The sequence below is a fragment of the Phacochoerus africanus genome, chromosome 7 (genome assembly GCF_016906955.1).
Source record: "Phacochoerus africanus isolate WHEZ1 chromosome 7, ROS_Pafr_v1, whole genome shotgun sequence".
NCBI lineage: Eukaryota > Metazoa > Chordata > Mammalia > Artiodactyla > Suidae > Phacochoerus > Phacochoerus africanus.
This window is the reverse complement of record NC_062550.1, coordinates 32,019,868-32,034,437: the sequence shown is the minus strand read 5'-3', so window position 1 is coordinate 32,034,437 and position 14,570 is coordinate 32,019,868.

Here is a 14,570-nt window from a genome sequence, read left to right as displayed (position 1 = left end):
TGGGAACCTCCATATGCCGAGGGTGTGCCCCTGACAAGATAAAAAAAAAATAAGCAAACAAATAAAATACCAGATTGGGAGTTCCTGCTGTGCTGCAGTGCATTAAGAATCCCACTGTAGCACCTTGGGCTGCTGTGGAGCTTCGGGTTGGTGCAGTGTGCTGCAGCAGCTGCTGTGGCTCAGGTGGACCTTCCATATGCCACAGGTGTGGCCTTAAAAAAAAAAAAAAAGAAAAGAAAAAAATACCAGATCCCTGACAGGAGATGACAGATGTTTTACTTTATATCAACAGGAGAGAATGTAAGGAAACAATAAGAAAATTATTTGTTCCTTTCCATTTTGTCACAGAGGAGGTTAGCTACAGAATTCTCGATTTCCCTAATTTCATGTGGCGCTGTCTTAGGTAAGAGTGTAGGGTGAAGAGCCAGAATATCCAAAGCAGAGGCTGAGAAGGAAGGTGAGGGCCAATTGAGAGAGCCAAGCTCTTGGACACAATCCTGCAGACAGCAGGGAGCCTTTTAAGTAGAGAAGTGTCATGATCACATGCATGTTTTATAAAGATAACTGTTGGCAGGATGGAAGGATGAGTTGGCCATGGGGCTAGAGAGACCAGAGACAAGACACTCACCTTGGTGATAATTGTAGTCAAATCTAAATGTGATTCATATCATCCATCCACGGGCTACTGGAATTTATTTCATATTTGTGCCTGAGAAATACACCTTGGCAACTGAGAATGCAGCGCCTGAAAATGAATCATTGGCTGAGTCTAGATCTAGATCACTGTAGTACTTATGCGCTCCAGAGATCAATTCTGGGTCTGCTGCTTCCTCAGTGAGCTAATAAAAATTACTGCATCTCTGCCAGCCTCAACGTCCTTCTCTGTAAAATGGGTTAATGCCTAGTTCCTCGGAATATCATAAGTACTTACCGAGATAATCCTTTAAAAGTTCTTATACCAGACCATTGTACCTATCCAGTGACTGTTAGCTATCTTTGTTACTTTTATCTTAGTCTTGATCTTCTTTGAGAGAAAGCTATCTAAAAGATGGAGACAGCATATTAATTATCTTTGGCTTTATCATGATGCCCAGTAAATTGTCAATAAATTTTTGAATGTTGATGTCTCAATAAGGTACCTTTGTATTGTAGCAGAAGATTGGGTCCCACCCACAAAATGAAGCATTCTGCATACATTCTTACAAGAACCCTACAAAGTGGACACCATTGTTCTTATTTTACAGGTGAGAATCTGGGAAGTTTAGGAAATGTGTCAGGCTTGGTTGGGCCAGAATTTCAGCCCATATCTGCTTGCCTCCAAAGTGTGCTTTCCCAGGTTGCCATTCTGCTGTTCAAGAACTTATGGTTCTTTTATACTTGTGAAGCAGGTTCACAAACCTTGAACAGTATGTGATTGATTCATGGTTTTTCCTTGGTAGATCTCTTTAGACCCACCCATTCAGTGCGATTAACAATTCTTTTTTTTTTTTTTTCCCCATAGCTTTTTCTCTTCAGATTCTCCTTATCTTCCCCATATTTTGCTTCACAAATATTATATGGAGAATGCCTGGGATTTAAAATCCAGAAAGCCATGATGAGTCAAATGTGGGAGACAGTCAACTGTGAATCTAATTCTGTGACTTTTCTCCCCCTTGGAATAGCTATTTTCTTAGCTCTACAACAGGGGTGGCTGCACGTTGGCCCCTAAAATCTGCCCCTCATTCTTTAGGGGCAAGTTGTGAGAGATCTGGAGTGCCTGAGAGTGGGATCCATACTACATTATTAATCCACCCTGATATCTAGTATTTCCCTTTTAAGACCACTCCAAATTTCCAGAAGTAGAAGTTAATTTACCATCTGACCATAAACCCTGGGAGTAGTCAGGAAAACATGCCTGGCTCCTTGCAACCACCAGATAAACCATGCACCTTACTGCAGTATCATTTTTTCCTAGTGGTAAATAATTTAAATCATTCTGAAAAGTTAAATACAAATACATTAAGAAGTCAATGCCAAATTCACATGATTTTTTTTTAGCTATGGTTTCAGTGTCTAAGAATTTCACGTCTGAGGCAGGCCAGTTTGCTACTCCCCCTTCACATAAGGAATATGTTCTCCTCTGCTCCTTGGGATGAAAAAGTAGAGGAAACCCTGCCAATATCCAAGGTTTTATTCTTAGATCCAGCCAGAGCATCAGAACACCAACTGTTGTGCATGCATATCTTACATTGTTTTGACTTAGAGGACCCCTTGGCTTCTCAAATTGCTTGCAATAGTGCTTTCAGTGGATTGCATTTTGGTATCATGTCTTGGGAAGTTTTATTTATTCATTCATTCATTCATTCATTCCAGCCGCACCTGCGGCATATGGAAGTTCCCAGGGTAGGGGTCGAATTGGAGCTGCAGCTGCCATCCTACACCCCAGTGGCAACCCTGGATCCTTACTCCGCTAAGCAAGGCCAGGGATGGAACCTGCATCTTCATGGACACTATTTTGAGTTTTTAACCCATTGAGCCACAGTGGGAGCTCCCAGAGCTTTATAAAGTATGGTCTTACATTGATCACCTAGATCAGAATCACCATAGGAGTCTGTTTAGAATTCAGACACAAGATAGCTCTTCTACACTTAGTCATACTTCTCAACTTCATGTGCATATGAATCACCTGGAAATCTTACGAAACTAAAAGATTCTGATGCCTTCTGGAGTGGGGCCTGAGATCTTGTTCTTCTTAAGCCACGCCAATAATGCTGTCATAAAGACCACACTTGGAGGAGCAAAGACCCAGAGAATCCAAACTTGGGGTGATGGGCATGTGCCCAGGTGATTCTTAAGCTCAAGAATCTTTGACCAAGGCCCAAGGGATAGTAAATGACTACTCTTATAAAAGGCGTACTGGAGTACCCCCTGTGGCACAGCTGAAAGGAATCTGACTAGTATCTGTAAGGACGTGGGTTCAATCCTCAGCCTTGCTCAGTGGGTCAGGGATCTGGCATTGCCGTGAGCTATGGTATAGGCTGAAGATGTGGCTTGGATCCTGTGTTGCTGTGGCTGTGGCTGTGGCCGGCAGCTGTAGCTCAGATTTAACCCCTAGCCTGGGAACCTCCATATACCTCAGGTGCAGCCCTAAAAAGCAAAAAAAAAAAAAAAAAAGGGCATGCTACATTTACTTAAGTAATGCTGATAACATTGTCAAGATTATTTTTTCAATTTAATGTATCTCTAAGAAACTGGACTGTTACTCTTTTGAGATATTACAAAGCTTGCTTTAACTTTTTCATCGGTAAAATGTGAAAAAGAATTTCCCTAATAGGTTTGTGGTAGGGATTAAATGCAAAGTGTATATAAAGCACTTAGCACCAAGCTAAGAGCATAATAAGTGCTACATAAATATTGTTTGTTCTTGTCGTTGTCATTATTGTTTTAGTGCAGAAAGTTAAATTCCAAGTTTATAGAAAAACTGTTGCAATTGTGGGGGACCTTATAGTGTGTATCTGTGTCTTATTTACCTCCTTGTTTAAACCTCCTATGTTGAGAATTTTTTTGATCTTAATGGATTTGGTTTGTAGTTTATTATTTTACTGTGTTTGTATTTCCTATATACTATCTCAAATCTTTTAAAGAATAATTTCTATAGTCTATTCAGTTCTATTCAAAAATATTTATTGACTGTCTATTAAGTTGACCCATATGACAATGCTGATATTTGACCATTTTGACATAATAAATGGCAACGTCATATGATTCAACCACTATCAGCCTACACTCTGCAACTAGCATAAACAAAGTTCAAAAATTAAAACCCACTTCCAAATATCCAAGGGAAGCCTCAGTCAAACCCTGTCCAGATCTGGAAAGGCCCACTCACTCATAGGTTGGATTAGCCCAGTGCAGTCTGCTAGTTTTTCAATCAAGAAATATTAATCACTGTTTTAAAAGAAACTTGGCCCATAATTTAACAGCAGCTTGTGGAAATGGACCAAATAAACAGCCACTTTCCCTCTTCTGGCACAGAATAGTAAAGACAAGCTGTCAAAAGATCTTGCCAGTTTCATTCTGATGCACTTTCCCTGGCTGGGAAGAGGGTGGAATATAAGAATAAAGATGAGGTTAGATGAGGCGCTGGAGGGGTCAGTGCAGGAGATACTATGGGTGGAGAGAAAGGATAGAAAGGAAAGAGGTAAAGACATGCATCACAGGGAGGGAAGCAGGAAAAAAGAACTATAAAATGAATGATTCTTCTAAAATGTTCATTTGTATAATTTAGCTCCCCACCCCTCCAAAAAGAACTGTCTCCAATTTTCACGAAAACTAGAGCTAAAATAAATCAAGGCTTTTAAATATCTGTAATTTTCTTTGAATAAAACTGCTTTATAATATTTTTAACCATCTGCTCAAAATCATGTTTCCATTTTGCACCAATCATTAAAATAGAATTTGCTTTGTTTAATCTCATCTTCATAACTTCCAAACACCCACACATAACAGTCTTCTCATCAGAGTTACTATTTTCTGCTTTGAAATCCCACTACAACTTCCCATGTGGCTGCTGCACAATATAAGCAGAATATGAATATTCAGTGAGCCCATCCTGATGAAAGTATTAAATCCCATCATTTATACCAAAAAAAAAATGTTATTATTACTCAGGGGAAAAGAGCCAAAGTTTGGCAAAAAATGGCAGCTTCAATTCAGTTGTCAGAATCAGAGATGGATTGGTATGTAGAGGAAATGTTACCAAAATGATTATATCAAGAAAGGCAAATATCTTTGATGCTAATATTTTAGGAGATGAGTGACAGACTCCTCCCCTTCTTGCTGCTGCTTTACTTTGGCAGCTGATATTTTAAGACTGCCTAGTTTTGTCACCTCTTGCACAGAGAAACAAGTCTATATAGTTAGTCCTCATTTTAGATATGGGTATGTTCCTGGTGAGTATATCAGGGAAGTGGAAGGTTGGCAAATAGAATCTCATTAAATATAATGGAGACACTTGCTATTTAAAAGACTCCAAGGTATAGCTTTCTGTAAAGCAAAGAACATTTCTGGAAAACAATTATCATCTGCTCTAATTTCTTTATATAGATTTGAATTTTTAAGTACCAGGTCTTTCTTTAAAGCAGTAGTTCTCAGGCCAATAAGAACCAATGTCACCTTGAAATTGTATTAATTTTTTGAGCAGTTTTAAGACTAGAGAGGGCAAAAAACATAGAGAGCACCTCTCTGATCCCTGTCTCTGCCACTTCCCCTACTAGAAACATTTCCTCTATTATTAATAATTTGCACTTGTGTGATACCTTTATTACAATTAATGAGCCAATATTGATGTGTTATTTTAGCTAAATAAAGTTCATAGTTTACATTAGGATTCACAGTTAGTGTTGTACATTCCATGGGTTTGGACAAGTGTATAACGACATGCATTCACTAATACAGTAGCATACAGAATAGTTTCACTATCCTGATTGCTTCCGTTTTGTAGTAAATATTAAAGAAAATGTGTGGAAAATAAAATTTACCTGTACTCATAGTTTTCTTTAAACAATCAACATAATATCCTACCTGTAAAATGAAGGAGAAATAAAAACAAAGTAAATCATGACAAAATGATATAAATTTCAATTTGTAAATACTCAGACGCAACTACACTAGAAGGCTTGAAGTAGTCAGATAAATTTAGATATTAGAGAAGTAATAAGGCCAGAAGATATTCCATCCAAGATGTACAGATCTTATATGTCAATTATATCTCAATAAACCTGGGATAAAAAGACAAAAAAGATGTGTAAGTCAATGAATGCAAGACGAAAGTAGGTATGAGTGTTAGCATCAAAACTTGGCATACTCAATCTACATAAAAAATACTTTGTGTTTAGCAAGTATAATAGAGTCAGATTAGAGTTTCAGATAATTTAAACCAATATGATACATATATAAATGCCTGATGGGACATTTCTTTTATTCTTTTTTGGCCGTGCCCACAGAAGTTCCCAGGACTAGGGTCAAACCCAAACCATGGCAGTGACAATGCCGGATCCCTAACTGCCAGGCCACTAGCGAACTCTGACAGTTCTTGACTGGTAGGAGACTGATCTGGCCATTGTAGGACATCCGGCCTTGGACCCGGTCACCAAATGCTAATACTCCTCCTCTTGAATATAGAGACAAGTCAATTCCTCACGTTTCCAAAAGCTTCCTAAGAATCAATCCAGCTTCTACTGGGAACCCACCTCTTAAAGTCTTAAAAGTCTACGGGAGTTCCCGTGGTGGCGCAGTGGTTAATGAATCTGACTAGGAACCATGAGGTTACAGGTTCGATCCCTGCCCTTGCTCAGTGGGTTAATGATCTGGCGTTGCCCTGAGCTGTGGTGGAGGTCACAGACGCGGCTCGGATCTCGCATTGCTGTGGCTCTGGCGTAGGCTGGCAGCTACAGCTCTGATTCAATCCTTAGCCCAGGAACCTCCATATGCCGCGGGAGCGGCCCAAGAAATGGCAAAAAGACAAATAAAATAAAATAGTCTTAAAAGTCTAATGACATGTATGCAGCTGTGATGAATCCCAGAGTACAAAGATCCACAGAGCATTCTGCACCCATCGTGGCAGCAAGTGCAGACATTTATCTTCTTTGAATATGTTAGACATTTATCTTCTGATTATCTTCTTTGAATATGTCAGCAAAACATTGCATTCTTAAAACACTGAAGTCAGTTTTCTTGGTTTTGAGTCTGTTAATCTTTACTCTGAAACTTGATAGTTAGAGTTTTCTTTGTATCATAAGAATGCAGGTCCCAATAACTGCTTTGCGTTGATGGCAGTAACATGGAAGTAAGTAACGTGCTGACCTTAGTGATGCTCTGTAGCTGCTCTCCATGTAGAAATGCTCTGCTCTCTGCCAGCCCTCTCTCCAGTTCTGCAGCTTCCCCTCAATTCTGGAATATAAGGTTATGGAAAAAGAGTAGTATAAGAGGTTTAGGGGATTTTTTTTTTCCCCATTTTTGCCTGCCCCCCTGCCCCATGGCATATGGAGTTCCTGGGCCAGGGATCAGATCTGAGCTGTAGTTGTGGCCCATGCTGCAGCTGCAGCCCCATCCTTAACCCACTGTGCCACAGGGGATGGAACCTGTGTCCCAGGGCTGCAGATACGCCACGGGTACTCTTGCACCACAGCACGAACTCCAAGGGATTGAAATCTTGACTTTGTTGGTAGGATTTTTTTTTTTTTTTTTTTGCTTTTTTAAGGGCTGCACCCACAGCATGTGGAAGTTCCCAGGCTAGGGGGCAAATCAGAGCTACAGCTGCCAGCCACAGCCACAGCCACAGGAATGTGGCATCTGAACCATGTCTGTGACCTACAGCACAGCTCATGGCAATGCTGGATCCTTAACCCACTAAGCAAGGCCAGAGATCGAACCCACATCCTCATGGATCCTAGGCAGGTTCGTTACCGCTGAGTCACGACGTGAACTCCATGTTGGTAGGATTTTGAGGACAATTCTTATCAGCAAAATATCTTAATTTCTGGTAAATCTATAAAAAGAGGTAAGTCTCTAAATTATAAATGAGAAAAACGAGGCATAAGAAAATTGACTAGATTAAAATATTGAAAAGTGGTAAGATAAAATTAAGATTTTATATAGCAAATATAGAATATATAACAAGTTAGTATTTATAGAACATAGCCCATTCATCTAGCTGAAATTTGTAACTGTTTATATTAATATGATTCTTGGGAGCAAGAATGATTGATTAATAGGAGAAAAAAGTATATTTGTATACATACAGAAGCTAACGAAAGAAGTAGCTAGCTACTGTCCTCTTGGGCTCGGAACGCTCTCCTCAAATTCATACCTGGTTCACTGGCTTCCTGAAAACTCCAGGTGAGTTGCATAAACCCAGGCAGGCTGTCTGGGTGGAACTGGGATTTCCAGATCCATTTATTTCTCAAGTTTGGGCACAGCCGTAAGCTGTGGATTAGTGCCAGAGAGCACAGTGGGGAGCAAGGAGGCAGAGCAAGGGGTGTGACTCAGGGGCCCCTGAGAAGCTCTTTGGCCAAAATAGCTCCCCTACTGGCTTTTCCCCAGTGCCTGAAATTCTATCTCTTTGATGGAGTGATGACATCCAATTTGGAATAAGAAAACTGAGCAGCGTCTGCTATTATTAATTAAGTCTCCACGGAGATCTTTGTTTTCCTTTCCAGAACAACATCAACAATAACAACAGCAATTACTTACTTAGATGTGTACCAGTGCAGCTCCAAGCACTTTACATGCATGACTCATTTAATCCCCATCACAGCCCTGTGGGTTTGGTGCTGTCATTGTCAGCCCCATTTTATAGATGAGGATATTGACACAGAGGGGGTGACAAGTTTTTCCTAAGGATGTTTAGTTGGTCAGTAGCAAAGCTGGAATCAGAACCAGGGCAGTCCAGCTCCAGAGTTGACTACTTAACCACTCTGCTGTTGATTATATATTTGTGGTAATGGAACAGAGTACATGAGTTTCCTAATTCTCTATTAACAACTGGTCCCCAGCCCCTTTTATTGAAGAGACTGTTTGCTTTCTTTTTATTAATGTTATTATCAAAGAATAGGGGGAAATAACCCCTCCCCTCAGTGCTCCCAGGGTAACAGTGCTTAGATGTCACTATTGAGTCATGAGATTTCCTCTTAAGAAAGCAAAAAAGAGCCCAAAACTCCTCCCTGTTCCCCCCTAAAACACTCTGCCCCCTTTTGAGCAGTCGCCCACTTGTGCTAACAGTGGCTCAGGGCAGGTGGAGGACAGCCCCTCTCTCATCTGTCCCCAAAGATCCAGGAATGGAGCAGGTTCTGAGCCCTGGACCATTTAGATCACTGAAGGGAGAGAGCAGAAGAAGAGCAAGTTATATCCAGGATTCTTGATGCTCTTGTTTCAAGAAATAAAAGGAGGCTGACAACTTCTGGCTAGTCTCTACCTTTCTGTGTTTCTTAATTTCTGTCTAGTTGTAAGTGAAAAACATGAAAATAAAGTCCGGCTCTGTGTGGGAAGGTGCCCCTGAATCTGGAGGATTCTGAAATACTTGATCCTTGTAGGAGTTAGGGTTCTCCAAAGAAACAGAAACAATGTGATATGGATTAAAATATATTTATTATGAAGGATTGGCTTATGTAGTTATGGAGGCTGAGAAGCTCCATGATCTACTTTCTGAGAGACAGAGAACAAGGGAAGCCAGTGGTATGTTTCTAGTCCAAGCCCAATGGCCCGAGGAACAAGGGAGCAAATGGTTTAAGTCCTAATCTGAGTCCAAAGCCCCAAGAATCAGGACTGCCAACATCAGAGGACAGGAGAAGAGGGATGTCCCAATTAAGCAGAGGGAGCAAACTCACCATTTCCTATTGGGCCAGATCTGGGTTGCAGTCCTTTGCCTGAGAGAGCAGCTGTGGGTGGGCTCGGCCTGCTGGGTGCTGGGTGTTGACAGCAGCGCAAGATCCCTGTGGAGAAGATGTGTACTCAGGACCAGAGGAGGCTGCTGTCAGTCTTCTCTCAAAGGCTTAGGTGGTTCTGCCTAGAAGCCATCAGTCAAAAATAAATCAAATTAAATGAGATACAGTACACAAACCTCTGTAATTTGTTATTGTTATTATCAACATTAAATAAGGTTTAAGGTGTACAGATTCATAAGAATGTAAATGGGAGGCGCAACTGGACATGAGATGGAGGCAGACAAAATTTTAATTTTCTTGCTCTCATATATGTGACTTTTTAAAAAAATATAAGCTTAAAATGACGGTGTAATCTTAAACTTTTGGAGTTTACATTATGGCTCAGTGGGTTAAGAACCTGACATAATGCCCATGACGATGCGGTTTCGATCCCTGGCCTTAGTCAGTGGCTTAAGGATCTGGAATTGCCACAAGCTGCAAGGTAGATCACAGATGAGGCTCAGATTTGGTGTTGCTATGGTTGCGGTCACCATTGCAACTGTAGCAATGATTTGATCCCTAGCCTGGGAACTTCCATATGCTGCAGGTGCAACACAAAAAAAAGAAAAAAAAATATATATATTTATACACCTAAGAAACTTTTATTAGGAGACAAAGAGGTGCTTACCCTAATAATATTTCAAGAAAACTTAAATACAGAAGTAGTTTGAGAAAAAGCATTTGTCCACTTGGCTTTTTCCTTGAGAGGCACACTGTTTTATTTAGGGCCTTTCGCTTGTTGTCTGACTTGCTCTCTTGTACCAGAGAATTTGAAGACAATTTATCTTAGCTATTGTAGGGGAGGCAAACAATCTTTTCCTTCTACCCTTTTAGGTCCTTGACTGAGCTCTGCACCAAAAGACAGACTAACAAGATCAAAGCCTACAAATTTACTTAACATAAGTTTTATGTGACATGGGAACCTCCATGAGGAAAGTACGACCTGGAGACATTGTTAAACGTGAGCTTTTTTTTTTTGAATGGCCACACTCCCAGCATATGGAAGTTCAACACTGGATCCTTTAACCCACTGTGCCAGGCCAGGGATTGAACCTATGCCTCTGCAGCCATCCGAGTTGCTGCAGTGGGACCCTTAACCCATTGTGCCACAGTGGGAACCCCTAAACCTGAGCATTTTAATGCTTGGCTGGATGAGCGGAAGGTTGTGAGAAATGTGATAGGACAAAAGGGTATGAGCCGAGTGTAGTGATGGCCTGTTCCTTCAGATTTCTCTCCATCTTTGGGAATAAAGGTGTTCCTCTTCTCGGGTATTTGGATGTAGGAAGAACACCTCTCACATGAAGGTCTAACACCCTGCTTCAGGGGAAGGTCAGAGAGTCCTTCCAGCAACTGCCATTTCTCCAATTCCTTCAAGCTTAAAGATACTTAACTATGCCAAGATGCCATATTTTGGAGTAGCACAGTCTGGACTCTGTCACTTTTTTTTTTTTTCCCATCTTTTCTGTCTTTTTAGGGCCGCACCCACGACATATGGAGGTTCCAGGCTAGGGGTCTAATCTGAGCTGTTGCTGCCGGCCTATGCCAGAGCCACAGCAAGGCCAAATCTGAGCCACGTCTGCAACCTACACCACAGCTCATGGCAATGCCGGATCCTTAACCCACTGAGCGAGGCCAGGGATTGAACCGGCAACCTCTAGGTGCCTAGTGAGATTCGTTTCTGCTGCGCCATGACAGGAACTCCATGGACTCTGTCACTCTTGATTGCATGTGCAATCCCTGACAGTCCAAGCTGGTCTGCAAACTTAGAGCTAGAGGTGGGGGAAACATCAAAGAGGGATTTTCTTTTTCATTTGCGACATTGACAAATTTATCCATCTTCTTAGAATTGAACCTATTAACAAAGGGAGTAAAGAAAAGGAAGACCGTTTTTTAAAAATTTTCTTTTTAGGGCCTCACCTGCGGCATATGGAAGTTCCCAGGCTAGGGGTCGAACTGGAGCTTCAGCTGCCAGCCTACACCACAGCCACAGCAACACAGGATGCAAGACCCATCTGCGACCTATAGTGCAGCTCACAGTAATGCCAGATACTTAACCTACTGAACGAGGTCAGGGATTGAACCTGCATCCTCATGGATACAAATCAGGTTCTTAACCTGCTGAGACACAGCAGGAACTCTAAGGAAGATATTTTTAAGACAAGGGAGAACAGGAATAAGAAAAAGAAAAGTTGGGGGACTTTGAAGGGTGTTCTTGAAAATCTAGAATTATCTTCAACAAGTCCAGATGGAAATGAAGCATAAAAGCCCGAATAAGGCTTTTTTTTTTTTTTTTTAACTTGTGGAAACACCTGTCATATCCTGCTCTAATCCTCCAGTCATCACTAAATTAAGGACAATATCTTTTACAATCAGAAAAAAAACGCATTCATCCATTCATTTATTTAATACATATCTATGGAGATTTTATATAATCTGGACCTATATTCAATGCTGGGGCATATGTAGATGAATAAAACAGATACAGCCCTTGCCTTTAAGGAGCTTAGAATCTGGGGCAAGAGATAGACAATATATGAGCAAAGAAACAAATATATAGTACAGTGTCTAACTCTAAAAGTTCTAGAAGGTTCTATGATGGAGAATTAGGAAGCTTAGGTAGGATGGCTGGTGAAGGCCTTTGTGAGAAAATGACATTTGAGTTCAGACCAGAAGCATGGGATGATGAGCTGGTGGGACTGGGTGGAGAGGGGCATCCTAAGTAGAGGGAATGGTGTAAATGAAAGCTGGGAGGTGAAAACACTTGATGAATAGATGAAGGTCTCCAATTGACAGAGATCTTGCCTTTGGCATTAACCAAGGAGCAGGGCTCTGTGAACAGTGAGGAGTTGGCAAAAAGTAATGTTTTCCTACTGGGGGAAATTCAGCTAACTCATTAGCAAATTCAAGTGAACAATTAGCAAAGAAAATGAATTTCTGGAGATAGTGTAAATTGGCACAATCATCTTGCAAAATAACTTGCCTTTATCTTGTATATATATATATATATATATATATATATATATCTTATATCTCTTGTGTCTGTATATGTGTGTGTATATATATCTATATATATCTGTTATTTCACATTTTAAAATGTATCTAATGGAATCTAACTACTATAGTGATTTGGTACTTACCTTCATAAAAAAGCTCTTGGATGAGCTCTTTTTAAACAGACAAGAGTTTTGCATTGTTCTTTTATCTCTCTGAATCAATATCTCCACTCTGCTTTCCCCATAGAATTTTATTTTAACATAATATATTTTGTGCTTGAAAATGTTTTCTTGTCACTTGTTCTCTTGTCGTAATTCTGTGTGAAAAAATACATATAAAATAAGTTTTAATTTATTAACATTTATTTTACTTCTTATGACCACAGGGCTCTAAGTGTTAAAAAATTCTGTCTCAAATTATCATTAAAATTATTATTGCTACACAATTGATCAAACAGTATATTAGGATTGTTTGCCAACCAATTATTAAACATGGAGAAGCATCTCAGTGAAATGGACGGTGCTTTTGTTTTCCAATTAGTATGGAAAATTTTAACTTATTTGTGAAATAAGATAGAATTTACCATGGATTCTCTTTCTATTTTCCTTTTGTTTCTGATAAATGAAAAGGCTGAGAAAACTTTTCACTTAAGTATATGGGAATATAGTGGGTTTTAGTTCTTTGAATTCTTCATGAATTATATGACAATGTAGTGACCATCAGGAGGCTTAACAATCTGTCACTTCTCCCCTGTCATTAGAGTCACCTACTTCCTCAGCCCTGGCATTGTACTTCCAAGAGTCTCCCCTTTTAGCCAAGGGTTATTACCCTGGTGGCCAGTGTATCCTAGGAAGATTGTGGATGGAGGAGGGCACTTTTAGCCAGAGGGCAACTGAGAAAAGATAAGTGGTCCCACTGAACTTGAACCTCCCTCACAGGAAAATGGATTTAGGAAAGAATGTATGTGGAAACTGAGGATCAGAAAATTCACACCCTTGAAACTCTGTGATGATGCCCACAGTGGTTTCAGAGACATTCCTGCACATGAGCACCATGTCCGAGAATGTTCACAGAATCCTGGCTGGAACCAGCCCCAGCTAGAAACAGGCCAAATGCCTCTTGGCAGGACAGAGCATGTATACATTTTGATCTATTCACATAATGAAATTTAATACAGCAGGGAAAGACATACTATAGTTATACGTAACAATGTAGATGAATTTTTAGAAATTTGATGTTGAATATAAACAACAGAAACAAGTCCTAGAAGACTATATACAAAAAGAATTCACTTTATGGAGTTCCCATTGTGGCTCAGCAAAAATTAACCTGACTTGTATCCATGAGGACTCAGGTTTGATGCCTGGTCCTACTCAGTGGGTTAAGGATCCGGCATTGCCACGAGCTGTGGTGTAGGTCACAGAAGTGGCTCAGATCTGGCGTTGCTGTTGCTGTGACTATGGCCTGCAGCTGTAGGTCCAATTGGACCCTTAGCCTGGGAACTTCCGTATGCCACAGATGTAGCCCTAAAAAGCAAAAAATAAAAAAAAAGAAGAAAAAAAAACCCAAATCACTTTATATGGGAAAACAATCTGAAAAGAAATGGAGATTATATATATATATATATATACACATTTTTATTTGTATTTAAAGAGAAATATATGTCATATCATGTAAGTATATAAATATCATATATACTTATTATGCATAATACTATCATATTAGTATTATGTATATTATATATATACACACATATACATATACATATATATAATATACAACTGATTTACTTTGTTATATGCCTGAAATTAACACAACATTGTAAGTCAACTATACTCTAATATATTTTTTTTAAATAGTAAAAAATAAAAACAAACAAGAAAAGGAATCACTTTTAGGAACCTAAAAGACACAATCAATAATATGTATTTAGGCACATATATACACAATTTTTTGAAAGACAAAAAAATGATAAGTAAAATACAGGGTACTAGTTACATCTGAAAAGAGGAAATAGGCATCAGAAAGGGAAGCATATTGGTAGATGTAATTTACCCGCAGGCTGATGAATTTATGGATAATAATGATAGTAATATGCATAATAAGTATATATGG